This window comes from Marmota monax, unplaced genomic scaffold (genome assembly GCF_021218885.2).
Source record: "Marmota monax isolate L192 unplaced genomic scaffold, Marmota_monax_Labrador192_F-V1.1 WCK01_AAM20220418_F8-fsc00044, whole genome shotgun sequence".
In the NCBI taxonomy this organism is placed as follows: Eukaryota; Metazoa; Chordata; class Mammalia; order Rodentia; family Sciuridae; genus Marmota; species Marmota monax.
In genome coordinates, this window is record NW_026695198.1 from 7,963,095 (window position 1) to 7,977,315 (window position 14,221).

Genomic DNA, 14,221 nt, shown 5'->3' on the forward strand with positions numbered 1-14,221 from the left:
CTGCAGATGTCGCACTTTTGCCCATTGTGAGAGCCACCCAGCCCACCACGTCAGTAGCTTAGTGATTGACCCCAGGAGGCTAGAAAGGGCATTATCCAAGAGCAACAGAAGCAGCAAAAATAAGCTCCTTCATCCAATGAGTGGAGCCCTAGGGAGAATTGTAGGAAACTCTCTCCTAAGGTAGATTGGCATCTATGGGGCTCAGAGATACATTGATTGAACACTGCCAGTCAATTCCCTATGCAAGAATGCAACTGAAACCTTAGTAAACCTAAGTTCATACTACCTAGAACTCCACACAGAATCCAACTGCGATCATACCCTGGGAGTAAGACAAGCAGCTCTTCATAACCCACTCCATATCAGTCTCCTAAGAAGGGAAGTTGAGAAGTTTTAAACCCCAACTGACAACTCAGAGAGTAAAACAATAAAAAGGAAGAACTTGAGAACCTGTACTTCCACACTCAGTTCACACCTCAAGAAGAAAGAAAAGAAAATCAGTTGGCACAGACAGTGAACACATGCTCATGGGCTATTTTGTCCACCACAATGGAAATGACTACTTAACTTCTTAACTTTTCACCAAGATTTTTCACTTTTGTTGTTGTTGTTTTTTTGTTTTATTTTAAAATGTACCAATTAATTCAAGAACATCTATACATATACGTATTTGTTTCTTTCTTCTCATTTCTAACACTTTTTTGAAGGTTGCTATGTTTCCATGCTCTGTTTTTTTTCAGGGTTAGGGTTTTTGTTTAGCATATTTTGATTTTGTTTTATATTGTCTTTTCCACTACTCTATTTACCTTGCCTGTCTCTCTTTTTTCTATTGCTAACAGCCAAATTCCATTCTCTTATTTCATTCTTCAAATTTTTACTTCTATTTTTTCTCCCCCTCCTAATTACCAACATACCTTATGTTACCACTGTATTTGCTCTATTTACCCCTTGAAATTGCAAACACTTTTCTGCTTTCCTATCTCTTCTTCTTTCCTCTTACTTAACTCTATTCTTAATAGCTCTTAGTACTAATTTATTTATATGATATCTGCCTCCACCACCAATGCTATAGCAATAATTAACACAGTGGAAGCCATAGGCAATACCTACCGTTGATTTTATGCCAGACACAATTTATGATTACTGCTTTTACTGATGGAAATTGCTGATCTTACCATACCTGCTCAGTGTAATACTTAACAATGTAGACATCAAAACAGGAACTAAGTACATAGTCTACTGCTATATACTGTTTGCATAGGTTGTTGGCTACCCGAAATTTGTAAGGTACTAGTAATATACAGGGACACCATAAGCTTATGAGGAAGAGTTTTACAGCTTCAAATCCATCCAGATAGATGGGTAGACACACAAATAATATGAAAAGTCAAGGGAATAAACCATCCCAAACAACACAGAATTCTGCAATAACAGACTTCACTGAGGAAATGCCAGAGAAGAAATTTAGAGAATTCATAATTTAACTTATTTATGAGATAAAAGATGACATAAGAAATAAAATCAGAGAGAAAATATAAGAAGTGAAAGATCTCTTCAATAAGGAGATAGAGACTCTGAAGAGGAATCAATTGGAAATCCTCAAAATGAAGGAATCAATAAACCAAATTAAAAATTCAATGGAAAGCATCATCAACAGACTTAGCCACTTGGAAGTTAGATTTTCAGGCTTCAAAGAAAAGTATATAATCTTGAAAAGAAAGCTGACTAAAGAGAAAAGATGCTAAGAGACAATGAACAAAACTATCAAGAAATATGGGATAACATGAACGGGCCAAACTTAATCTTCATCAGGATAGATAAAGACTTGGAAATATAAACTAAAGGAATGCACATCCTTTCAATGAAATAATATTTAAAAAATTGCCAAAACTTATGAATGAAATGGAAAATCAAAAACAAGAGGCATACAGTACTCCAAATATACAAAATTATAACAGACACACCACAATACATATTATTATAAAAATGTATAACAGAAAAAAAAGAATATAATTTTAAAAAGCAGAAAGATTAAAAAAAATTAGTCACATTTAGAGGTAATCTAACCTGGATTTCAGTTGATTTTTCAACATAGACCTCAAAGATAAGAAGTCTTAGAGCAATGTGTACCAAGCTCTGAAAGAAAATGGAGGCCAACTAAGAATACTATAGCCAGCAAAATTAAGCTTCAGATTTGAAGACAAAGCAAAAATATTCTACAACAAACAAGAGTTAAAATAATTCACAACTAGAAAACTGTCACTACAAAACATACTCAGTAAAATACTCTATGAAAATGAAATGAAGAATAAAGAATAAACCAGAAGAAGAAACTACACTAGAAGAATAGTCAATCAAAGGCAAATCTAATTCAATTTAAAGACTAGAAATTAATCAATATGGAAGGAAATTAAAAATTATCTTTCAATAATAACACTGAATGTAAATATTACAAACTCATCAATTAGGAGACATGGGCTTGCATACTGGATCAAAAAACAAGACCCAACAATATGTTGTCTCCAAGAGCTTCACCTCATAGACAAAGACACCCACAGACTGGAGGTGAAAGAATGGAAAGAAATATATCATTTTCATGGTCCTCCATAACCAAGCAGGGGTTTCTATTCTTGTATCAGATAAAGCAGATTTCAAACCAAAAATAATCAGAAGGGACAAAGAAGGACATTTTATACTGCTTAAGGGAATTATACATCAACAAGTCATAACAATTGTAAATATTTATGCTCCAAACAACGGAACATCTATATACCTCAATAACAAACCTCTTCAATACCAAGGATCAAATAGACACAACACAATAATACTGGATGAATTTAATACAGCTCTTTCAAAACTATATAGATCATTCATACAAAAATTAAATAAAGAAGTTATAGAACTAATAGATACAACCAATAATCTAGATTTAAGGGACACATATAAAATATTTCATCCATTAATGGCTGCATATGTTTTCTTCTCAGCAGCATGTGGAACATTTTCTAAAATAAACCATATTTTAGGCCACAAAGCATCTCTTAGTGAATTCAAAAATAGAGAGATAATACTCTGCATACTATCAGATAATAATGTAATGATATTAGAAATCAATGATAACACAAAAAGTAGAAACTACTCTAACACCTGAAGACTTTGGAATGGTGAGTGGACAGAAGAAATCAGGGATAAAATAAAAAATACTTAAAAGCAACTGAGAATAGTAATACAACATACCAAAATCTCTGAGACTTTATGAAAATTTATACTCCACTAATCTTTAAAATCTTGAAGATATTTACAAATACATAGACACATACGATCTACTCAGTTGAACCAGGAGGATACAGAAAATTTAAAGAGATTAAATTCAAGTAATGAAACTAAGGACGCCATCAAAAGCTTACCAACAAAGAAAAAGTCAGGACCTGATAGATTCTTTTTTTCTTTTCTTTTAATCCATTTTTTTTCTGTCTTGCACTTTATTTTGTTTTGTTTTTGTTATGCTGGGGATTGAACCCAGGGCCTTGTATATGCAAGGCAAGCACTCTACCAACTGAACTATATACCCAGCCCCTGGATGGATTCTTGGTAGAGTCCTACCAAACCTTAAGAAGAACTAACATTAATCCTCCTCAAATTATTCTTCCTCAAATAGAAAAGGAGGTAACTCTTCCACATACACTCTATGAAGCTAACATCACCCTGATGTCAAAACCAAGTAAAGACACATCAAGAAAAGAAAGCTTTAGACCACTATCCCTGCAGAACATAGATGCAAAAATCTTGATAAAATACCAGCAAATTGCACACAAAACACATTAAAAAGATAGTGCATTAGGATCAAAATGGTTTCATCTACAGGGTGCAAGATTATTTCAACATATAGAAATCAATAAATGTAATACCTTACATGAATAGACTTAAAGACAAGAACCACATGACTATCTCAATAGATGCAGAGAATAATTTGACAAAATACAACATCCAATCATATTTAGAACACTGGAAAAACTAGGGATAGAAGAAACATGCCTCAGCATTGTAAAAGGTATATATGAAAAACCTAAGACCAAAATCATTCTAAACAGAGAAAACTGAAAGCATTCCCTCTAAAAACTTGAACAAGGCAAGGGTTCCCACTTTCACTGATTCTGTTCAACAAAGTCCTTGAAATACTAGCAAGAGCAATTAGGTAAAAGAAACAAATTAAAGGGATATAATAGGAAAAGAGGAGCTCAAACTATCTTGGCCAATGTCATGATTCTATATCTAGAATACACAAAAAAACCCACCAGTAAACTTCTAGAAATAATAAATGAATTCAGCAAAGTAGCAAGACCAATAAATCAATTGCATTCAGATTAATCCACTTTATCTGATATGAGGATAGAAGTGCCTGCTTGTTTTCAAGATCCTTGTGAATAAGTTTTTTTCCCTTCCTTTTTCCTTCAGTCTGTGGATATCTTTGACTATGAGGTGAGTCTTTTGGAGACAGTATATTTTTGGATCTTGTTTTGACCCAATCTGCCAGTCTATGTCCTTTGATTGATGAGTTCAGGTCATTTACATTCAATGTTACTATTGAGATATGATTTTTATTCCCTGTCATTTGATTTATTTCTGGCTTTTAATTTGAATCAGTGTCTCCATTGATTCACCGTTCTTTTAATTCATTTATTATTTCTAGAAGTTTACTGGTGAGTTTTTTTTTTGTGTATTCTAGATATAGAATCATGACATTGTAGTTACTCTCTTTTTTATTGTTTTCACTTTTATTTTTTGTATCTTCTTCATTAAATATCTTACTGACTGTTTTGTAGTGCACACCTTCTAATTATGAATTATTTTAACGTTTGCTTATCATGGAAGATTTTTATTTCATCATCAAATCTGAAGCTTAATTTTGATGGATATAAGATTCCTGATTGGCATCCATTTTCTTTCAGAGCTTAGTATATGTTGTTCCAGAATCTCCTGGCTTTGAGGGTCTGGGTTGAAAAATCTGTTGAGGTATGAATTGGTCTGCTCCTAAATGTGATCTGATTCCTCTCTCTTGTGGCACAGATTCACACTGCTGGAAAGGAAGACACGTAGGCAAAATGAAAAAATAAGGGAAGAAAGGGCCCAAACAAACCAGATACTACAATAACCGAATCCATGGACAGCGTAGTAGATGAAATGTCAGAGAAGTAGTTCAGAATGTACATAATTAAAATGATCTGTGAATTAAAGAATGACCTAAATGAGCAAATACAGGCAAAAATTGATCACTCCAACAAAGAAATAAGAGAGCAAATAATCATTTATCACACCAACAAAGAGATAATGGAGAAAATATGAGTAGCAAAATATTACTTTTAAAAAAAGAGAGAGAGATTCTGAAAAAAATATTAGAAATCCTTGTAATGAAGAAAACAATAAACGAAATAAAAAACTCAATAGAAAGTATCATCAATGCACTAGATCATTGGAAGACAGAACAACAGATAATGAAGACAGAATCTCCATTTCTTTATTGAAGTGATCTTTCACTTCCAGTATTTTCTCTAATTTTACTTCATTTACTGTCCTTTACTTTACAGATTATTTTAACTATGTACATTCTACACTTCTTCCCTGACATTTCATCCAGGGTGGTGGATTTTGTTATTAGAGTATCTTGGTTTATTTAGATTGACTTGTTCCCTTGTATTTTTATGTTTTTGTGTGTCTACCCATCTAACAGTATGGATCTGAGATAGTAGAGTTTCTACCCTATAGTACCTCACTATTTAGGGGGAGATAAATAATAACAGCAACCAGTACAAACAATAAAACAATATACAGCATTAAACCAAATAGTCCCTAATATGACAGCTACAATGTTAATTATCACAATAAACAGAAATGATATGATCAATTATTGCCTACAATAAAAACAGGAAGTTTACAGTCTTAAATAGTGGAAAGGGAGACAACAGAAGTGATATGGAATGTGATGGTTATGAGGGAGGAAGAGAGAAGAAAGAAGTATAAAATTAAAGGGATAGTGAAAGAACAATAGAGGTTGGCCATTAGTGGAAGAAAAGAAAAAATAATCAAGGGAAATAGGTAAGAGAAAAAATATATATAAAGTAAAAATTTAAAAAATAAAAAATACTAATAAAAAATACAAAAGAAAACTAAAATATTCTAATCAGAATATCCTAGTCCTCAAAAATCTGATCCATAAAAAATAATCAGCTTCCAAAATTCTAGAAATGAGGAAAATCCCAAATATGAGTATGTATAAATGTCCATGTACCACAGGTCACAATTTAAACAGAGAAAAAGAAACTCAAAACACACAAAGAAAACCAAAAACAAATGAGAGAGAGAGAGAGAGAGAGAGAACTTGATGAAATGTTAAAAAATTCTTTCTGTTGGAGTTCAAATGATTCTCAGCTTCTCTTCTCAGCAGTTTTAGGTGGAGTCAACTGGCACAATATACTACACCCTTTGGATTGCTGGAGTTAGGGAGGTAATCCTGTAGGTAGAATTCCAGGAGGCAGGATTTAGGCTTAGGTGGGCACCAGGCTCTTTGCTGAATACTAATTCATTTGGAGATTTTAAATCAGTGCACCTCTAGGGCCCAGTAATTTCTGGCTCATACTGGAAGACTGTATCCTGGAGACCTTCCCTGCATTCCACTGTGTGGTGGAGGCTTCCATTTTTAGTCTTTTGTGTCATCTGCAGACCCCACATTTCCTGGTCTTGGATTCAGTCTCCAAACTCTATCTCTCCCACCCTTGCCTTTCTGAATTCACGGCCAGACATGTCTCTCCCAGATGGTCTTGCAAGCAGCTGGACTGGAGGGAGAAGGGGAGGTCTGGATTGGTTTCCACAATCAGTTGTCCTCTGTGTAAACCTCTCTCCATGTTTTATCTTCTCCTGGTCACAGAAGCACACTCTATGTCATGCTGTGTGTTTACTGGGCCTGTATTTAAGGCCAAACTCTGTTTTGCCAGGAGTCAGCTCCATTAGCTGCCAGCCTCCACACCACAGCTGTGAAATGGTTCATCCTTTGTTCTCTGCATGCTGCCTGGAGGGATGGTGGCTTCTTACTTCCATGAGGATATTTGCAGCACACTTTTTAGTCATGCAATGTCCTTACTCTGTAAATGCTCCATACCCAGACAAGCCTCAGGCCTCTTAAAAATGTAGGTTCCCTGAAATTCCTTATCACCCTAATTTACTTGTGGAGGGAGGGCTCTGGCCCTCCTGAATCCCCATTCTGCTTGAAATATCCAGTTTTAAATTCCAGTAAATCCCCCCTCCCCTGCCTTTTTGTTCAACCACCTTGCTGAGAAGCTGCCTGTGTGCTTTCTTGGTTTCACACCACAGAGCAACTAGGAAATCAACCTCCTCTATTCTGCTATCTTGCAAACCCATATTTTTTTAAAAATCTTAAAAACCTATCTGAATAAAGAATTACTCTACCTCGTATGAGCTGTGCTGACACAGTCAGGAGTCACAAATTAATTAGCATCAAACATACCCCCCAATCCAAATATCTGATGATTTCAGATTATAGATAGTTTGACTTTCTTCAAACTCATCTTCAATAACCCTTTTCAGAATTTCATTCAAATAAAAGGTATACAAGCTAAAGTTCTTTGCCTAGTATTGCCTTTGCAGTAATAATATTGGCTTGGGATGGAAAACAAAAGAATAAGACAAGTGGAAGGTGATTATAAAAAATAAAAGCTGTATGAACTCCACTCTTAAGCTTCAGATTGCTTCAAAAAGTGCTTATTTTTGGAATCACCTTCACTTCTATTTAGCTCTCCCATCTATTTGTAATGTTGTCATTATAATAGCTTTCCAACTGTTGTAAAGAATTCCTTTGGAAGTCATTGGAGTAGGAATTATAGTCAGATTTGATAGCATGTTCAAAGAAAGGCTGCAGGAAATATTCTTTGATTAGAAACTTGTATTGCAAGAGGCTAATAATGTTCAAGGGATACTCAGTGTTCCTCAATTTAGAAAGTAATTTATGTTTAAACATTTGAAAAATGAATGTTTTAAAACAGCTACAAGGGCAAATATATGCCTGCATAAGCACTATATGATTCTTTTTTGTTTTGTTTTGCTTTTAATTGGCAATTTTTTATTGGTTCTTCTCAGTTATACAAGACAGTAGAATCCATTTTGGTGATATTAACAAGCATGAATATATTTTATTCTAATTAGGTCCCGATTCTTGTGGGTGGACATGATGGTAGAGTTCCTTAGGTATTTGTATATGTGCATATAGGAAAATCATGTTAGATTTATTCTACTGTTTTTCCTGTCATTGTTTCCTTTTATTCCCCCTTGTATAATCTATTGAACTTCTTTCCCTCCCCCCTCTATTGTGGTTTAGCTTCCACATATCAGTGAAAACATTCAACCTTTGGCTTTGGGGGATTGGCTTATTTCATGTAGCATAATAGTCTCCAGATCCATCGATTTATTGGCAAATGCCATAAAGTCATTTATCTTTATGGCTGAGTAATATTCCATAGTGTACATATACCAAAATTTCTTATCCATGCATCTGGTGATGTGCATATAGTTTGGTTGCATAACTTAGCTAATGTTCAACATCACTAGCAATTACAGAAATGCAAATTAAAACTACACTGAGATTTCATTTCACTCCAGTCATAATGGCAATTATCAAGAATATAAGTAACAATGAATGTTGGTGAGGATGTGGGGAAAAGGTACACTCATACATTGCCGGTGGGACTGCAAACTGGTGCAACCACTCTAGAAAGCAGAATGGAGATTCCTTAGAAGACCTGGAATGGAATCACCATTTGACCCATTTATCCCACTCCTCACCACATGCTTAAATGACTTAAAATCAGTGTACCATAGTGATGCAGCCACATCAATGTTCATAGCAGCTCAATTCACAGTAGCTAAGCTATGGAACCAACCTAAGTACCATTCAACAAATGAATGGATAAAGAAAATATGTTATATATACACAATAATATTAGCCAGCCATAAAGAAGAATAAAATTATGACATTTGCCAGTAAGTGGATGGAATTGGAGCCTGTCAAGCTACGTGAAATAAGCCAATCCCCCCAAAAACAAAGGCTGATATTCTCTGATGTTCGGATGCTGATTCACAATAGGTTCACTGTATTGAACAAGGAGGGTGCAGGAAGGGAGTGGGGATGGGACGGAAAGACTGAAGAATCAATTAGACATAACTTTCCTATGTTCATATATGAATTCACGACCATTGTAACTCCACATCATGTACAATCACAAGAATGGGAAGTTATACTCCATGTCTATATGATGTCAAAATACATTCTACTGTCATGTATAACCAAAAGAACAAATAAGAAATTCCTAAAAAAAGATTTTAAAATAGCATATTTATTTGCTTTTATTTAATATTTAAATTTAAATTCCACAAAGTCATTTCCCAAAATAGGTATCTAGACAATGCTATGAGGTCTTACAGCTCACTTTACAAGTAAATAAATTGCCAAAGTTTCAGAAACATAGGTATCTCTGCTCTTTCTTTTCCATCACTTCTCTACTAACCACAGACAGGAAAAGAGATTTTAAAAAACGCTTTTTAGCCAAATTCATTTGTATGTTGCCAAAGAAGAGATAAATTTTATGACAACCTCCTGGTTTCAGGCCAAAATTCCTGCCAGTACTTATGTACTGCTTCCAGCTGAAGAGCTCAGGCTGGACACAGAGTTGACTTTCTGAAATAAGGGTCTAGAGAGACCTGGGCTGAGTGCCACACAGCCCCCTGGGGTGTCAGTCTCACTGTTTTACAATGAGGTAGACAAAGCATTTCTTCACTGTGGGCTTCCTGAGGTACACCATGCTTAAACTGAGTCTGCTGATGTTTGCAATGCTTGTAGAGCCTTGATCTCAGAAGTTGACAGCAGCAGAATAATGCCACCCTACTTCAGAGTCATCTTATGGTGTAAGATCCTCCCGCATGAAATAGAATCAGGAAAAGCATGTTTCTTTCAATGGAAAATCCAAATTTGCAACCATGTTTACATTACTGAAAGGCTCATTGCTATTGAGTTTTTCACAAACACAAGTTTCAGAGCTTTTGGAACATATCGTATAATAATCAGCAACTGTACAACAAAAGAAATTTAGACAAATGTAGGAGAAATCCTACACTTATGACTGTAAAGAATTAACAATCTATTTAGGAAATGATATTACTAGAAGTTCTTTTTAAGTAAAAAACCTTAGGCTTGGCACAGTGGTACATGCTTGTAATCATTGTGGCTCAGAGGCTGTAACAGGAGGATCACAAGTTCAAAGCCAACCTCAGCAATTTAGCAAGGCCCTAAGCAACTTAGCAAGACCCTGTCTCTAAATAAAAAATTAAAGGGCTGGGAATGTGGCTCAGTGGTTAAATGCCTCTGGGTTCAATCACCAGTACAAAAAAAAGGCTTAGTAATGTTTTTATAATGAAACATTCATATCTGAAAATTTAAATGTTTTCTTTACTGAAAAAGAATTTTTTTTTTGTAATCCCAGTGGCTGAAATGGCTGAAGCAAAAGGATTGTGGAAGAAGTAGTGTTCTGGTATACCAGGAAGCCCCAGAATACAGAGAAAAGAAAGAGTGAGCCACATATTGCTTTTGGAATTTTCCAATATTGTGGTTGAAATAGGGGATACTCTGGTGGAGTCTCCTCTTGTGTCACCAAGTATTCACCACTGTGATTCCGTCCATAACAGCACATATTATTGGTGATCCATGGCTCCACAGAGATGTTCTGTCATGGTTGGAATTCTTCCCTACATCAATTTTCTGTGTTCTTTGGGTGCTACGAATGTTTGTGCCTAACAAAGTTGTCAATGTCATTTGGGTTCAAGATGTGGTTGTTCTGTCTGGCATCGGAGGTATCAAGGGAAGAAACTTCACTCCTTCTCAAGAGTTAGCAACAATTACTCACAGGTAATTCAACATTTTGGTGCAGGCTCTTTTCTTCATCCGGGAAATGTTTGTCTCACTCCCATTCATCTAAGTGGTCAGCTGGCTAATCTTCTGCATTGTTCTCTTCTGTACTCTGTATGCTGCTTCTAATATCTACGTTTCAATACAGGAATTAGAATGCACTAGAGGTTATAAAACAGAAAAGAATTAATTGACCTTATTACTTTGCATTAGGTTCACTCAGGGCTTTGCTCATAGCAATGGAGTCCTCAAACATTAGCAGTGGCTATGTCTTCCCTATCTTCTTTCCTTGGTTCATTCCAAGCACCAATGAAGCAAAGATTTCTGGCAAGGCAAACCTTTCCTGGTTATGCCTCTCTTTTTTTTTTTTGGTGGGTCTTCTTAAGCAGTGAACTTCTATGAGATGCTTTCCAGGTTTTCTGTTTGGAGCAGCTCAGCCTCTATAGAGAAGTTGCCTTCACAGCATTCATCTCCTGTCATCTGAAGGGGATATGAGGATTGCAAGAAGGTTATGGTGGCCCTTTTCCTTCTCCACCAGGGAAGCCAAGGGTCCTCTTCACAATCCCTTTCCTCTAAAGAAATGGAAGTTTTGTTTCTGATGCTCATGCGGCAGAATATTCCTGACACCCATGTGTGGATTTTTATGACAACTGTGAGTCTGCAAGTACCACAGGTTTTTCTGCAGCTGTTTCCTAGGATTTGCCAGCCCCTGTTTTATGGTTTGGATCTAGGAGTGGCCTCCAAAGAGCTCATGTGTTGGAAAATGCAGCAATGTTTGGAGGCAAAAAACAGTTCTATTATGTAAGCTGCCACTTCCTTCGTGATTAATCCATGGGATGCATTAGTAATTTGAACAGATTACTGGGTCGTAATTGTAGGCAAGTGGGGTATGGCTGGAGAGGGTGTAGCCTCAGGTTATATCTGTCCCAAGCCCCCTCCTCTCTTTCCCCAGCTGCCAAGAGCTCAACTCATAGCTTTTCTCCCCCACACCCTTCTATTATGATATTCTGCCTCTCTTAAGGCCCAGAGCAAAGGAGTTGATTGACCATGGACTGAGTCTCTGAGATGATGTGCTCAGAATAAACGTTTATTCCCCTAAATTGTTCTTGTCAGGTATTTTGGTCACAACAACCAAAAGCTGACTGATATATCCTGTGCCTGGACTGATTTGCATGCTTTGCTTTTCTCCCTGGGGTATTTACTCTCCTACTTCCCTTCCTATCGTCCACCACTCTTGGATGAAGGATGTTGCAATTCTAGCTACTGGATTTTGTAGAGTAGACTTGTGATTTTTGGTGTTTTCTGTCAGGCACACAATTTGCATGCAGAAAGTAAAGCATTACCTCCAATTTCCCTGCTCACTCTCTTAGAAGCCGTCACTATCTTATTTTTCTTTTCTTTCTTTCTTTTTTTTGTAATTCATATTAGGATCTGGTTTCTTTTGGAAAAAAATAAAGAAATAAGCATGAAAAGATGGGAGAGGAGGAACGACTTCACAGCCTGGTCTGCTGGGTTTATACAGTGATTTTCTTCCTCCCCCTTGAAGGAGAAAATGATGTTGTCTTGGTACATTTAAAGTAACCCAACTTTGGAGAGGTGCAAATTTGGGACAAGTGGCACTACAACACAGAGTGCCCAGAGAACCTGAACTTTTCAACCCTGGGAGTGGAAATTTACTGTAGGCCACTGCACAGTCTATCTGGCATGTCAAAGGAATAGTGGCTGCTGTGAATAGGAACTAAAAAGGTAAACTTACTAAATCCACTAACTTGTGTTTGGTTAGTGTTTTTATAAAATTTTAAGAAGCTATGTATGGGAAGGGGCAAATACCAAAGCAACTGTACAATTTTTTTTTAAACAAGGGATTGAACTCAGGGGCCCTTAACCACTGAGCCACATCCCCAGCCCTTTTCTATTTTATATTTTGAGACAGGGTCTTTCTAAGTTGCTGAGGTTGGCTTCAAACCTGTGATTCTCCTGCCCCAGCCTCCTGAACCATTGGGGTGTGCCACTGTGCCTGATACAACTGTACATTTTAAAAGTCACAATTATATCTGAGCTGCTTGTCAAAAGAAAACTTAAAATTTAGGAAGTTCCAAGTCTTCCTATAATGTTCAACAAAAGTAACTTAAATACATTAAATTCTTATAAAACACAGTCAATGGCTCTGATACTTCAAGATCTACTTCATTGGTACTTGCTGAAAGAGAATTAAAGCTCCCCCCACCAAAAAAAAAATTAAGAAGCACGAATCAAAGCTAAAAGTATAAAAAGAGGAAGCGGCAGAAAATATACTTGTATGGAAGTTTTCAAAATATGTAGACTAATGAACTTAATACCAAAATGGCAAAAAAAAAAAAAAAGAGTCTTCAAGGGATAATTGAAGGTCAAGAACAAGCCGGAAAATCTTTGGCTGAAGAAGCCAAAAATATACAGTACAGGAAGAAATATTGAAAACATAAATTTATCTAAAATATTTATTTAAACAAACGAAGGCTAGAAAGCTTGTGATAACTGACAGAAAGAGTAGGGAAATAATTAGCATTTGCTGAATACCTATTATGTGTCAGGCACTGGGCCAGACAGTTTTCATACTCTGTAATTTATGAATTCATTGAAAACATTTTTAAAAAAGAAGCTCGGGCCATCATGAATAATTATTGTTTATTATGCATAAGCAGTGTGGATTCAGAAAAGGCTTGCTGGTTGGCTGTGAACAGTAGGGCTTGGAGCACGAGCCTGTCATCTGTGTTTTGAATACTTGTCAGGTGACTTGTTTAGCCAGGCTTGAACATCATTGATCTAATGCACATCCTTTAATGTGGGGAAGGTGAAAACAACACATTGCTGTTAAAGGGTACAACATAGCAGAGGACTGTAGAGGTGTGGGAAGACCCCCCAGGAGAGCTGAAGCCTGAACTAGCCTGAGAGTAGGGAGGTAGAAAGAGAAACAGAAAGGAGGGGGACATGAAAGCAGTCCAGGGGCTTGGCCCAGCCTGGCTACTCAGGGAGTGCAGATTAGTTAGTTTGGCTGAAAAACAGGGCATAAATAATATGGGTTTTAATTAGGATAAGACAAGAGAGGAAGAGAATGTCATAATTGACTGGTCTTCAGTACTGGTAAGGGTGATATTTGAATAGGCAAAGTGAAGCTAGAAAGCTAAAGGATTCTTGGCAGAAGTGTTACAAGTGCAAATTGCAATATACAAAAAGTTCCATGCATCCTAGACTTCATGAGGTGCAAGAGCAGGCACC